Source organism: Physella acuta, unplaced genomic scaffold (genome assembly GCF_028476545.2).
Source record: "Physella acuta isolate Inbredline_101_S28 unplaced genomic scaffold, ASM2847654v3 ptg001259l, whole genome shotgun sequence".
NCBI classification, from domain to species: domain Eukaryota; kingdom Metazoa; phylum Mollusca; class Gastropoda; family Physidae; genus Physella; species Physella acuta.
The window spans coordinates 50,001-62,980 of NW_026732774.1; positions in this window are offsets into that span (position 1 = coordinate 50,001).

The following is a 12,980-nucleotide window of genomic DNA, read 5'->3' on the forward strand; positions in this document are numbered from 1 at the left end:
CTTCTTTTGACCATCAGCATCTTTATAAAACATGACAATGATTTACACCTGCCCGCATGTAGTACATATGTCGTCTAAATCTTCCCTCTATGACCTAGGATATCTACATTCCCTCCCTCCCCCCTCTTGTTGACCACCTAAATCTCAGCCCCCTTTGTAGACCATCTGCCACCCCCCTCCACTGGAGACCTACATCTGCCACCCCCCCCCCCCCCCCCAATTGCCCCCTCCCCCAAATGTAGACGAACTACATTTCCCCTCCCCCGTGTAGGCCATCTACTCCCCCCTCCCCAATATAGACCACCTACACCCCCTCCCCGTCAAACGGCCCCCTAGCGCCCCTCACCTGTCTCCTCACTTAATGTAGCAAGAACTCCCAGACAAACCTCTTGCGACCCCCCGAGCTACTGTCTTCTACTGCTTTCACTGCGACGTCTTAAAGAAACTGAATTTCTCAATGGTCCGTCCCTGCCCTATGGGGAGGGGGGATGAGGGGGAGGGAGGGAAAATGCCACCCTCCCATAGCTAACACACCATGAATAAATCATGATGGGACAATGGTTGTTTTTTTTTTGTTTTAGTTGATGTCTGGTTTATTTGAGTGAACACCGAGTTGTTTATTATACACAACAGATTAAATGGTGGCATTAGCATTAAAATATGCAGCAATATCTCCGAAAATAACGGTTGGTGGGTGGGGGGTGGGGTGGTGGGTAGCTAGTCAACGGTGAGTTAGTCTATAGTTAGTACGTGGGTGGACTAATCATGGACTAAAATAATCGTTGGTGTGTGTGGAAGGGGGTAGGGTGGGGGGGGAGTGGTGGGTAGCTAGTCAACGGTCAGTTAGTCTATAGTTAGTACGTGGGTGGACTAATCACGGACTAAAATACACAAATAAATAAACTGTTGTCTTGATCTAGTGACCGCTGTCGACATCAATAAGATGAATCACCGTTCTGGACCATCTCATCTTGCTTAAATATAGAAACAAAGCATGAATATTAATACGTTGGGATCGAAAATAGAAAACTCGAGTTGTATACTTGTGACGTCACACGGAAGAGGGCGTCACCCATTTGTCAGCATGTATTACAGATATTGAGGGGTTTGAGGCTACGGGACAGGACAATACGCATCATTAGGATTGCCGGATAGATCGTTAGGCTGGTGATGATTTAAGTGGCTTTAAAGGTGGTTGTTTAGGTATACAAGATCTATGTTTATTTTATGAACCTTAAGGGGAAGTGGATTAGTGTGATGACGGTGGTGGGATGAATGTGAATAGGGTGTATTGAAGGGTTCGGCTTACTGGTGGATTGTGTTTCGGAAAAGGGTAATAATTATATAAAATTTATATGTATAATTTTCGCTTAGTCGGAACTAGATAGTGGTAGACAAAATTGACCATAAGAAAAAAATTTCGGTGGGTTCCCTGGGCATATCTTGGTGGGACCCTGGACAAAACCTTGGTGGGCTCCCAGGAACGGGGCTATAGTAATAGTCCTATTTGTGTTTTAATTTTTTTAAACTATTTAATTGTATTTTTCATTTAACTATTTCCATCCGTTCATACCCAGCTGTAACATTCAGTTTGATGGGAAAGAAATCACAATGAAAATGTTAGTCTAGAGTCGGGGGTCCCTTTTGAAAATGTTTCCGGCCTTCTCGGACACAGACATCCGACTCCCTGAATCTATGTGTGAGACTTGATGTGATTGCCGTGATCTCCTTCACCAGCGTGACAACACCGCTCACTTAACATTGAATCTTCTGTTACTTGTTCGCTGCTTGCCCAGCTCCGGTTGATCCTTTATGTTTGTGTTTTGACTTGTTGTCTTCACTAGCGCGTGTGTAGATCTGGTTGATAATCGCGGGATGATGTTTGTTTCAGACTCACGCTAGGCTATAATCAGCTTGTTGTCACGATGTGCCATAGTTGACCAGAGGCTGGCTATGGCTATCTATGGAGCAAATCGTTCAGTTCCCACAACCCTCGACCAACCCTAGCTATAAGACTGTAAGACGCAGTAGGGTGGGGTGAGGATTTAAACGTGATAACAGTGTTATTTCCTTTACTTTCTGTGGTTTTCGTTTATATGCTAGAAGATTTTTCTTTTTTACAAGCTTTTATTTAACTTGCTTCCTCGTCAGTCAGTCTGTCTGTCTAGATCGAAACGGCCGTGTGAAATTGCAGGAACTTCTAACTAACAGATACGGTTCGTAATTGGTACGTGGGTCAAGACATAAAGACAATGCATCGTGACATTAATTTGACTTAATTGGTCGCCTAATTAATTTTTTATGAATTAATTAAAATTTGGACCGAATTATTCCTTTTCTGGTCGCCAGATAGTCCAGCTGTAGTATTTGCTTGTCTGTGAAGGTTATAGGACTAGGTGTTTTGACCATTTGATCGGAGGGGCTTTGGCCATAGAGGGCTTTTGACCATAGGTGGTTTGACCACATGTGTTCTGACGTACCGGCTATGTACTCTAAACTCAGACGCAAACCGCCAACACACACCAACATGGTTTAGTAGCCATACTTTGCTGACTTTAGCGAAGTACTTTTAAAACAGTCACAAACCTCCCAAGAATAAACCCCGACCCCGTTACCTCCCTCAGGAATGTGACGTTTTAATCACGAGCGTGTCAGAGCGAGGGGGGAGGGGGGGGGGGACGTCGTCGCGTGAGTGACGTATTACACCTGGCAGTCGAGGTAGCGCGCGGACACCGTGGTCGTGGACCCACACCACTTGGTACGCTGGTCGTCCCTAGGTCGTTTGTTACTTTCACTTTCATCTGACGGGCATTTGCATTGGGATGGTGGGGGGAGGGAGAGGAAGGGGAGAAGTAGGGCAAGGTAGTTTTTGTTTGTTTATTGGTGTGGGTGGTGGGATATACCTTATATAAAAATGTCTGACAGCAACCTTGAACTTGGGAGTGGACAGTTCTAGGATTATGGGCCAGCGGTTCTCATATTGTGAAAAACCAGGTCCTTTGAATACCGAGGGTTCACATCTTATTGAGCATCCCCCCCCCCCCCCCTCCCCGGGATGGACAACATTCAGGTTTGGTTAGGGATAGGCGAAAATCAAAAGCTGGAAATTTTCCTCTAAATTACAGTTTAAAATGAAACATTCACACACGAATGCTAACTTTTGTTTTATAAATATGAACTTTCAGTGCCTTTTTAAAAAAAAACAAACGACAATTGAAGTCAACGAATCGCCAAAACTACCAGGGTAATCTAGACTTACCTGACCCAAGAGATGTACTGTTACATCTATATTTGACAACAGAAATTTCCACTCCCGCTTGGGTTTTTCTCTTGTGTACGATGGCTTCTACCACAGTTGTAGAACCGTCTTTGTTGTATTCCAAAAAAAAAAAATAGATGCTAGATTATAAAGAACCGGATGTAACTCATTTCAGGCAATGACAAAGTAAACATAAATTCTGATGATTGTCATTAAGCTCGAGAGTAGAGAGAGGGTGTGTGTGTGGGGGGGGGGGGGGGAATTGTAAGGGATATTCAGAAAGAAATAATTGCAAACGTTTTCAAGGAAAATAAGTACGTGTGCCAAGGGTTTTAAGAGAAATAAAAACATTTGTTAAAGATCTCAATGGTTAAAAAAAGTGTAAATAATCCTAGGAAAAGGTATTGTCAATGCGCCCAAGTTGTCGACTGACAAAAGGCTGCTTGTGTAAACAGAAGGGCCACAAAAGGTCTTAGACGACAACAGGTTCTTGTGCTGGTGTAGATACACACATCGCCGGGCTCATAGAGTGGAGTGTTGGAGGATTAAAAGGAACTGGTACATCACTCCCGCGTTACGTCTGCATCACTCCCATGTCACACCCATGTCACACCCATGTCACGCCCGCATCACTCCCATGTCACACCCATGTCACACCCATGTCACGCCCGCATCACTCCCATGTCACACCCATGTCACACCCATGTCACGCCCGCATCACGCCCGTTTCACGCCCATGTCTCACCTATGTCACGCCCGCATCACGCCCATGTCACACCCATGTCACGCCCGCATCACGCCCCTGTCACCCCCGTGTCACGCCCATGTCACGCCCATGATATTGAGAAAAAGAATAGCCACTCAATCCCTCCTCTTATTGGAGGGACTGGGCGTTGTTTTTATAATGTTGCTACACGGTCTAGTTAGAAGTGTCTCTGTTTTAGGCGACAAACCTTGGTGGATCTCTTGGTGTTTTATTTGTAGTGTTTTATTTGTAGTTAGACACATTTGGTGGTTGAATAGATTGTGAACACATTTGATAGTTTCTTTGTATTTGGACACCTCTGGTTGTTAAATAGGTGTTGGGATATTGGTGGTTTATGATTTTTTAAACACCTTTTTGATTTGGTTGCTGCTGAATAACTTTGTGGTTTATTTGTAGTTGGAACCTTTTTTGGTGTAATTGGTGTTTGTAATCTTTGTGTATTTATTTTGTGTTCATTTGAAGCCTCCACGAACCTACTGTTTTAATTTCCTCGTAAAAACACCTTACACCTCACTGACTACAATACACCTTTTGTATGTGAGGCGATGTGATACAAGAAACTCTAGCACAGTCATCTATTCAACGAGTCTAGTTATGTTCCGGGTCTTGTTTGTGGTAAACTCAGTACTGGCGGCTCTTCTTGTTTGGTTTATTGTTGTGCCAAGTTCTCAAATATCTGGTTGGAAAATACGCTGTCAATGAATACCTTAATGAAATATATACTGTAATATATACAATAACAAATTTGAAAATATTATGTGAAAAAAAAGCCGTGTCGAAAATAACTTTTAAAAGTACGATGTCAATATATAGCTTTGTCATAAGAGACCTTTTCATGATATATCTGATAAAAATAGATCTTGTCGTGATATATACATGAGAAATATCTTGTTATTCTATCGTCCATCTCTCACAACCTACCGCTTTTGTGTATGTCTCTTATATTTCTGTAGAGACAAAACCATATTTATAACGACGGCTAACTCTATCGTTACTGATATGAGTTGTCTGTCGTGTTGAAATATTTTACAAGGGAAATAACCAACATTTGATACAAAACATGCATTTTTAATACGTGTGAACAAATGGAGGCTTTTAATACCCCGCGTGATGAAAACCATTTGATCAGTTTAAACTCGTATCGCTTGCTATCCGCTGGCAGCTATCGAGTGTTCGGTCTCTATTGCTTCCGTTTTGGTCCCTGTCGTTTGAGCACAATGGTTGTTTCCCTTAACTCTATTTGTAGTTGGTTTAGTGCAGTGTTTATTTCACTCTAGTCTAATGGTTATTCCCCTTTATTGTTGTGGTTATTTGCCTTTAGTCTAGTTGTTATATTTTTTTTTAGTTTAGCGGTTGTTTTCTTAACCTCCCCATAGTCTAGTGTTTGTTTGGCTTAAGTCTAGTAGTTGTTCCTCTCGGTTTATTAGTTGTTTCCCCTTAGTATTGTAGTAATTTCCCCTAAGTCTAGTAGTCGTTCCTCTTAGTTTATTAGTTGTTTCCCCTTAGTATAGTAGTTGTTTCCCCTTAGTCTACTAGTTGTTCCTCTTAGTTCATTAGTTGTTTCCCTTTAATCTAGTAGTTTCCACTTAGTTTAATATCAGTGTTTAATGTTCAATAATGTTTTAAAAAAAAGATTAAAACCACAGAGTTCTATAAAAACAGGTAACTTTTGTATACCCTACGAAACGATACGTCCATGTTTCTGTCACACCGCAACATCTGTCGCGTTAAGTTGGTATTGGACAGAAAACATGCAGGCTGAAACATAATTAGATTCTATTCATTTATCTTTATACACACCTCAACACGAGCCGTCTGTTTAATCATCGGTGCAAGTGTGCAGCATGAATTTTCTTTTATTCTGTCTGTAAAATTGAATTGCTGTGTTGGTATTCAATTATTATTTATGTAGGTTAATGTACGAATTGTTTGTTTGTTTATTTCACATTTGTGTAATGTTTGTATATATGTCGGGATGCTCCAGTTGTTATCAAAATACTCGACATAATAAGACGAACATAATTGTTGACAGTTTCATATTTTAGTTCTTAAAAAAAACGCGTATTAGTGTTCAATTTAGACAGCGATGGATTTTTTTTTTTCTTGAAAAATCTCCGAGAAAGGCACACTTAAGGGGAGCAACCGCCCCGCCTAATCCCCTACCGGTTACGCCTAAGTTGTAAACTGCTCAACAACGCGAATAGGAAGAAAAAAAATGTGCAAAAATATCGGTCAAACATACAGGTCCTATTTAATGTTTCGTTTGTTAAGCGCTTTAAAAAAATCCACTCTTTTTTTTTTTGGAGTTGAAATGAATATGTAGGGACCTGAGCAAACCAGTGTCTGACTTTCGTAACATATTAGCATGTACTTTGGTACCGTATAAAGCACTCGACTCCCTGCTATCTGGGGGTGATAAGACACTTGTTGAATGTGTGTAGCGCATCATGCTTGTCCGGTTGGTAGTACAAATGTTGTTGTATTTGTTGGGCTTACAACATGTGACTGCAGGCAGGGAGGGAGGGGGGGGGGAGTATGGGTGGGGAGGGGGGAGGATAATTTCATACAGTAAAAAAATAAACCCACCGAAGTTGTAAAAACCTAAGGAACTAGTTTTGGTATGTGTTGGTTTTTAATGTTGTTACATCATTACATCATTAATGATAACTTCTTTCTTCTTCTTCTTAATCCCGTTCGAGCTAAAGACACATGGGGCAGATGAAGTTCATCTGATTCATTGACCTCGGCATATGAAGGGATAGCGTGTTCAGCACTATGCCTAGCCGCCTTTACTTTCCCTAACGTAAGTCAGGTACCCGGATTCGAACTCGAGACTCTCGGGTTAGCAGTCTAGATCCCTACCGCTAGGCCACGCCGTCCCCTAACTTGTTTCTTTAAGTGGTCTCTAAGTAGATAGTATGATTTTTAGTATGATTTTTCAAATGTAATGCTACCTCCCATATCCCACCCCTCTCCCCCTTCATTTTACAAATTCAAGTGTAGTGTGGACAGCATTTAGAGCCAAAAGTTATTGCATGGTTGAAAAAATCTACATTTGGAAATGGGTGGTTTGTTTGATTAGAGATCACAATCGTTCAGAAATGGCTGAAAGGTTATTAGCTTTAGTGATTCGCTAGAATATGTATCTATCTTTTGGAATTGAAATATTCATAGTGTTCAAATAAAGAATGGCTAAAACACTAGATCAAATGAGCTACATTGAACAGTGTACATTTTAGGGTTAAAGTTTGGAACTTTCCTTTTGGAAATATTGTTTAGCTAATTAAATGAAAACTAGTTTTATTCTCTGATGAAATTTTTCTCAACGATGCAAGTTATCAGTAATAGTTAAACAAATAAAACACACATGACATAAAAAAAATTAAATCAGACCAGCTACCAGGGAACGGCGTGGTCGGGAGGGAGAGCGCATGATTGCTAACTCCAGTTGTTCCAAGTTCAGGGACCGCAACCCGTCCAGGGGAGAAAACTCCAAAATCAAGCAACTGCTGTGTTGTGGATCTTTCTTGCATGGATAAAGTATATTGAAGTACGTCCATATGGCGCACAACATGTTGACACGTAATAGTGGTTCGTCTTGCTCCTCCCTTACTCATAACCTTACCTCCATTTGGTTCGTCTTGCCTCCCCCCCCCCCCCCCACATACGTCCATTTACAGTGGTTCGTCTTGCCCGTCCCACGTAACCATACAGTGAGATTTGCCCATTTCCTACCACACACCAGCCAGACATTCCTGATGAAACAGATTGAGTTTCCCCGTTTTTATTAACTTCAAATAGTTTTCTTTATTGAAATCTACTTTACCTATCTGACTATAGAAAATGAAAGATACGGCGGGGACGGGTGTAATTTTTTTTCTGAAAGATGGCGTATTTCTATATTTTTCACTCTATAATGCCCTAGACCTGTGCATGGAAATAAAGTACTTTTCAGTGTCGCCGAGGAGAATTTTCCGACGCACGCACACACCACTAAGCCTTTTGTTGTGTGAACATTTCCGGTTTTAGATGGGTCGTCTTCGTCATTCTTTCTTTTTTTACGTTCGAATAATTTCCGTATGACTTTTTAGCCGGTACTCAAATGACTTCTGAAATGTAAGAATTTAAGGTAGTTTTGTGTTGAGTTGATCAAATAGTCATCTTTTTAGTCCGTGGTAAAAGAAATTCTTATTTAAAAAAATAATCTCCAATACGTGCCTTCAAATTATTTTAAATACAGTTTTGGTTTGAATTACGTGTTGCTAAGTTCAAATTCGTAGTAATGTATACGGCGATATTAAACAGAAGTTCCAGATGAAGTAGTGTTTCTCTGACCAAATGAAATGATTGTGTACTCAACACTATGCGCGCCCGGCCTTACATTCAATCATCGGTGGATGATACTTATCAACGCTCGTAATTTACCTCCCCTTATCACCCGAGAGAATATAGCCTATTAAGCCTAGTCAAAGTTATGACTTTATTTATTGTGTACTTTCCAGAATGATCTAGACGGCGCCTATATTGCATGTATTTATTGTGTACTTTCCAGAATGATCTAGACGTTGCCCATATTGCATTTATTTGTTGTGTACTTTCCAGAATGATCTAGACGTTGCCCATATTGCATTTATTTGTTGTGTACTTTCCAGAATGATCTAGACGGCGCCCATATTGATCTAGGACCCGACGGTTTTGTTATACCACGCCAGAGGGAGCACCTGCAACAAGTTCTCAAGTTCCAGGAACACCAGCAACTTGTGCCCAAACAATCACGTGATGTGCTGGTCTCGTCCGTACACCGGCCGAGGGGGCCGGAGGTGGCGAGAGCCGAGTCAAGACAGGTTAGGGTTAGGGTTTGTTTCTAGTGTGGGAGATATGGGTTTGGTGAGTGCTGGGGTGGGGTTAGTTGTATGTGTGAATATGTTGGGGTTAGTTGTATGTGTGAATATGTTGGGGTTAGTGGTATTTGTGATTATGTTGGGGTTAGGTTGATATCACTAGAATCTGATAGGGTTAGGTTGATATCACGGGAATCTGATAGGGTTAGGTCAGGGGTCGGCAACCTTTTGAGGCGGAAGAGCCAAAAATTAAAATTTACATGATTTCCCAGTTTTCAAAGAGCCACTAACAAATTTTTTCTATCATTATGGTATAAGATTAAGATTAGGTAGATAGATTTAAAATAAATGGGTTTAAGTCTGAAACACTATTCATATAAAACATACACATGTTTTCGCACAAAACATAGTATTTTAGCTAGTTCTGCTAGGATAATAAAATAAAATTACATAACTATAGCACGATCCCTACCCAATTTAGTAGCTAATAACTAAGAAACTATGTCACTAAAGTCAAATTAATGCACACTGACACATAAAAAGTGACTTCTGAATGAAAAAACAATTACTATTGAAAATATAAAAAAAAAACAATTGCACTACGGTATTGGAAAGCACGGGACTACTTCCACGGGGCTGGCCACATCACAGTTGTGGGGCTGGGCCTTGTGCCTAAGTAGCTGCCAGCTGTCTGTATACGCTCTACTCCACCTATTCTCATTGTTTTTATCTTCTTTAAAGTTGTTTTTACAGTATATTATTTTTATTAGTTATGAAATAAAATAATATAATTATTATGGAAATGGCGAGCCGCATCCTGACATCAAAAGAGCCGCATGCGGCTCGCGAGCCGCAGGTTGCCGACCCCTGTGTTAGGTTGATATCACGAGAATCTGATGGGTTTAGGTTGATATCCCGTGTATCTGATGGGGTTATGTTGATATATGAATTATATGCTTTGGTTGATATCATGTGAATAAGTTGGGTGGGGGGGGGGGGGGGGGGGGGGTCCGGATACTTAGGTTGATTTCATATTTTGGTTTAACTTAGGTGGGAACCTTTAAAAACTGTAGACTTACATTGAATTGTGTGATGACGATGGGGTACGACTCCTATAAGCTAGTTAGGCTCAGTTTGAATGGGATATTATATATTGAAACAGGTAATGGATGCCATGATATTATATATTGAAACAGGTAATACACGTGGACGCCAACAGCCGGCCGTCAGAACCCCACCCAGAGGATGATGGGGAGGAGGGGGACATACCCTGGGAGCAGTTTGACGAGCTGGCCTACATCGACAAAACCCGTCTGGCCCCGGGCAGCGACCCCTACGACAGGAACAAGTTCAACCTGGAGGCCAGCGATAACATCAAGTCCAATAGGGATGTCCAGGATACTAGGCACATGAAGTGAGTTGTGTGGGGTGTGGGGTAGGGGGTCCAATAGGGATGTCCAGGATACTAGGCACATGAAGTGAGTTGTGTGGGGTGTGGGGTAGGGGGTCCAATAGGGATGTCCAGGATACTAGGCACATGAAGTGAGTTGTGTGGGGTGTGGGGTAGGGGGTCCAATAGGGATGTCCAGGATACTAGGCACATGAAGTGAGTTGTGTGGGGTGTGGGGTAGGGGGTCCAATAGGGACGTCCAGGATACTAGGCACATGAAGTGAGTTGTGTGGGGTAGGGGGTCCAATAGGGATGTCCAGGATACTAGGCACATGAAGTGAGTTGTGTGGGGTAGGGGGTCCAATAGGGACGTCCAGGATACTAGGCACATGAAGTGAGTTGTGTGGGGTAGGGGGTCCAATAGGGATGTCCAGGATACTAGGCACATGAAGTGAGTTGTGTGGGGTGTGGGGTAGGGGGTCCAATAGGGATGTCCAGGATACTAGGCACATGAAGTGAGTTGTGTGGGGTGTGGGGTAGGGGGTCCAATAGGGATGTCCAGGATACTAGGCACATGAAGTGAGTTGTGTGGGGTGTGGGGTAGGGGGTCCAATAGGGACGCCCAGGATACTAGGCACATGAAGTGAGTTGTGTGGGGTGTGGGGTAGGGGGTCCAATAGGGACGTCCAGGATACTAGGCACATGAAGTGAGTTGTGTGGGGTGTATGGTAGGGGGTCCAATAGGGACGTCCAGGATACTAGGCACATGAAGTGAGTTGTGTGGGGTGTGGGGTAGGGGGTCCAATAGGGATGTCCAGGATACTAGGCACATGAAGTGAGTTGTGTGGGGTGTGGGGTAGGGGGTCCAATAGGGATGTCCAGGATACTAGGCACATGAAGTGAGTTGTGTGGGGTGTGGGGTAGTGGGTCCAATAGGGATGTCCAGGATACTAGGCACATGAAGTGAGTTGTGTGGGGTGTGGGGTAGGGGGTCCAATAGGGATGTCCAGGATACTAGGCACATGAAGTGAGTTGTGTGGGGTGTGGGGTAGGGGGTCCAATAGGGATGTCCAGGATACTAGGCACATGAAGTGAGTTGTGTGGGGTGTGGGGTAGGGGGTCCAATAGGGATGTCCAGGATACTAGGCACATGAAGTGAGTTGTGTGGGGTGTGGGGTAGGGGGTCCAATAGGGATGTCCAGGATACTAGGCACATGAAGTGAGTTGTGTGGGGTGTGGGGTAGGGGGTCCAATAGGGATGTCCAGGATACTAGGCACATGAAGTGAGTTGTGTGGGGTAGGGGGTCCAATAGGGACGCCCAGGATACTAGGCACATGAAGTGAGTTGTGTGGGGTGTGGGGTAGGGGGTCCAATAGGGACGTCCAGGATACTAGGCACATGAAGTGAGTTGTGTGGGGTAGGGGGTCCAATAGGGATGTCCAGGATACTAGGCACATGAAGTGAGTTGTGTGGGGTAGGGGGTCCAATAGGGATGTCCAGGATACTAGGCACATGAAGTGAGTTGTGTGGGGTGTGGGGTAGGGGGTCCAATAGGGATGTCCAGGATACTAGGCACATGAAGTGAGTTGTGTGGGGTGTGGGGTAGGGGGTCCAATAGGGACGCCCAGGATACTAGGCACATGATGTGAGTTGTGTGGGGTGTGGGGTAGGGGGTCCAATAGGGACGTCCAGGATACTAGGCACATGAAGTGAGTTGTGTGGGGTGTATGGTAGGGGGTCCAATAGGGACGTCCAGGATACTAGGCACATGAAGTGAGTTGTGTGGGGTGTGGGGTAGGGGGTCCAATAGGGATGTCCAGGATACTAGGCACATGAAGTGAGTTGTGTGGGGTGTGGGGTAGGGGGTCCAATAGGGATGTCCAGGATACTAGGCACATGAAGTGAGTTGTGTGGGGTGTGGGGTAGTGGGTCCAATAGGGATGTCCAGGATACTAGGCACATGAAGTGAGTTGTGTGGGGTGTGGGGTAGGGGGTCCAATAGGGATGTCCAGGATACTAGGCACATGAAGTGAGTTGTGTGGGGTGTGGGGTAGGGGGTCCAATAGGGATGTCCAGGATACTAGGCACATGAAGTGAGTTGTGTGGGGTGTGGGGTAGGGGGTCCAATAGGGATGTCCAGGATACTAGGCACATGAAGTGAGGTGTGGGGTGTGGGGTAGGGGGTCCAATAGGGATGTCCAGGATACTAGGCACATGAAGTGAGTTGTGTGGGGTGTGGGGTAGGGGGTCCAATAGGGATGTCCAGGATACTAGGCACATGAAGTGAGTTGTGTGGGGTAGGGGGTCCAATAGGGATGTCCAGGATACTAGGCACATGAAGTGAGTTGTGTGGGGTGTGGGGTAGGGGGTCCAATAGGGATGTCCAGGATACTAGGCACATGAAGTGAGTTGTGTGGGGTGTGGGGTAGGGGGTCCAATAGGGATGTCCAGGATACTAGGCACATGAAGTGAGTTGTGTGGGGTGTGGGGTAGGGGGTCCAATAGGGATGTCCAGGATACTAGGCACATGAAGTGAGTTGTGTGGGGTGTGGGGTAGGGGGTCCAATAGGGATGTCCAGGATACTAGGCACATGAAGTGAGTTGTGTGGGGTGTGGGGTAGGGGGTCCAATAGGGATGTCCAGGATACTAGGCACATTAAGTGAGTTGTGTGGGGTGTGGGGTAGGGGGTCCAATAGGGATGTCCAGGATACTAGGCACATGA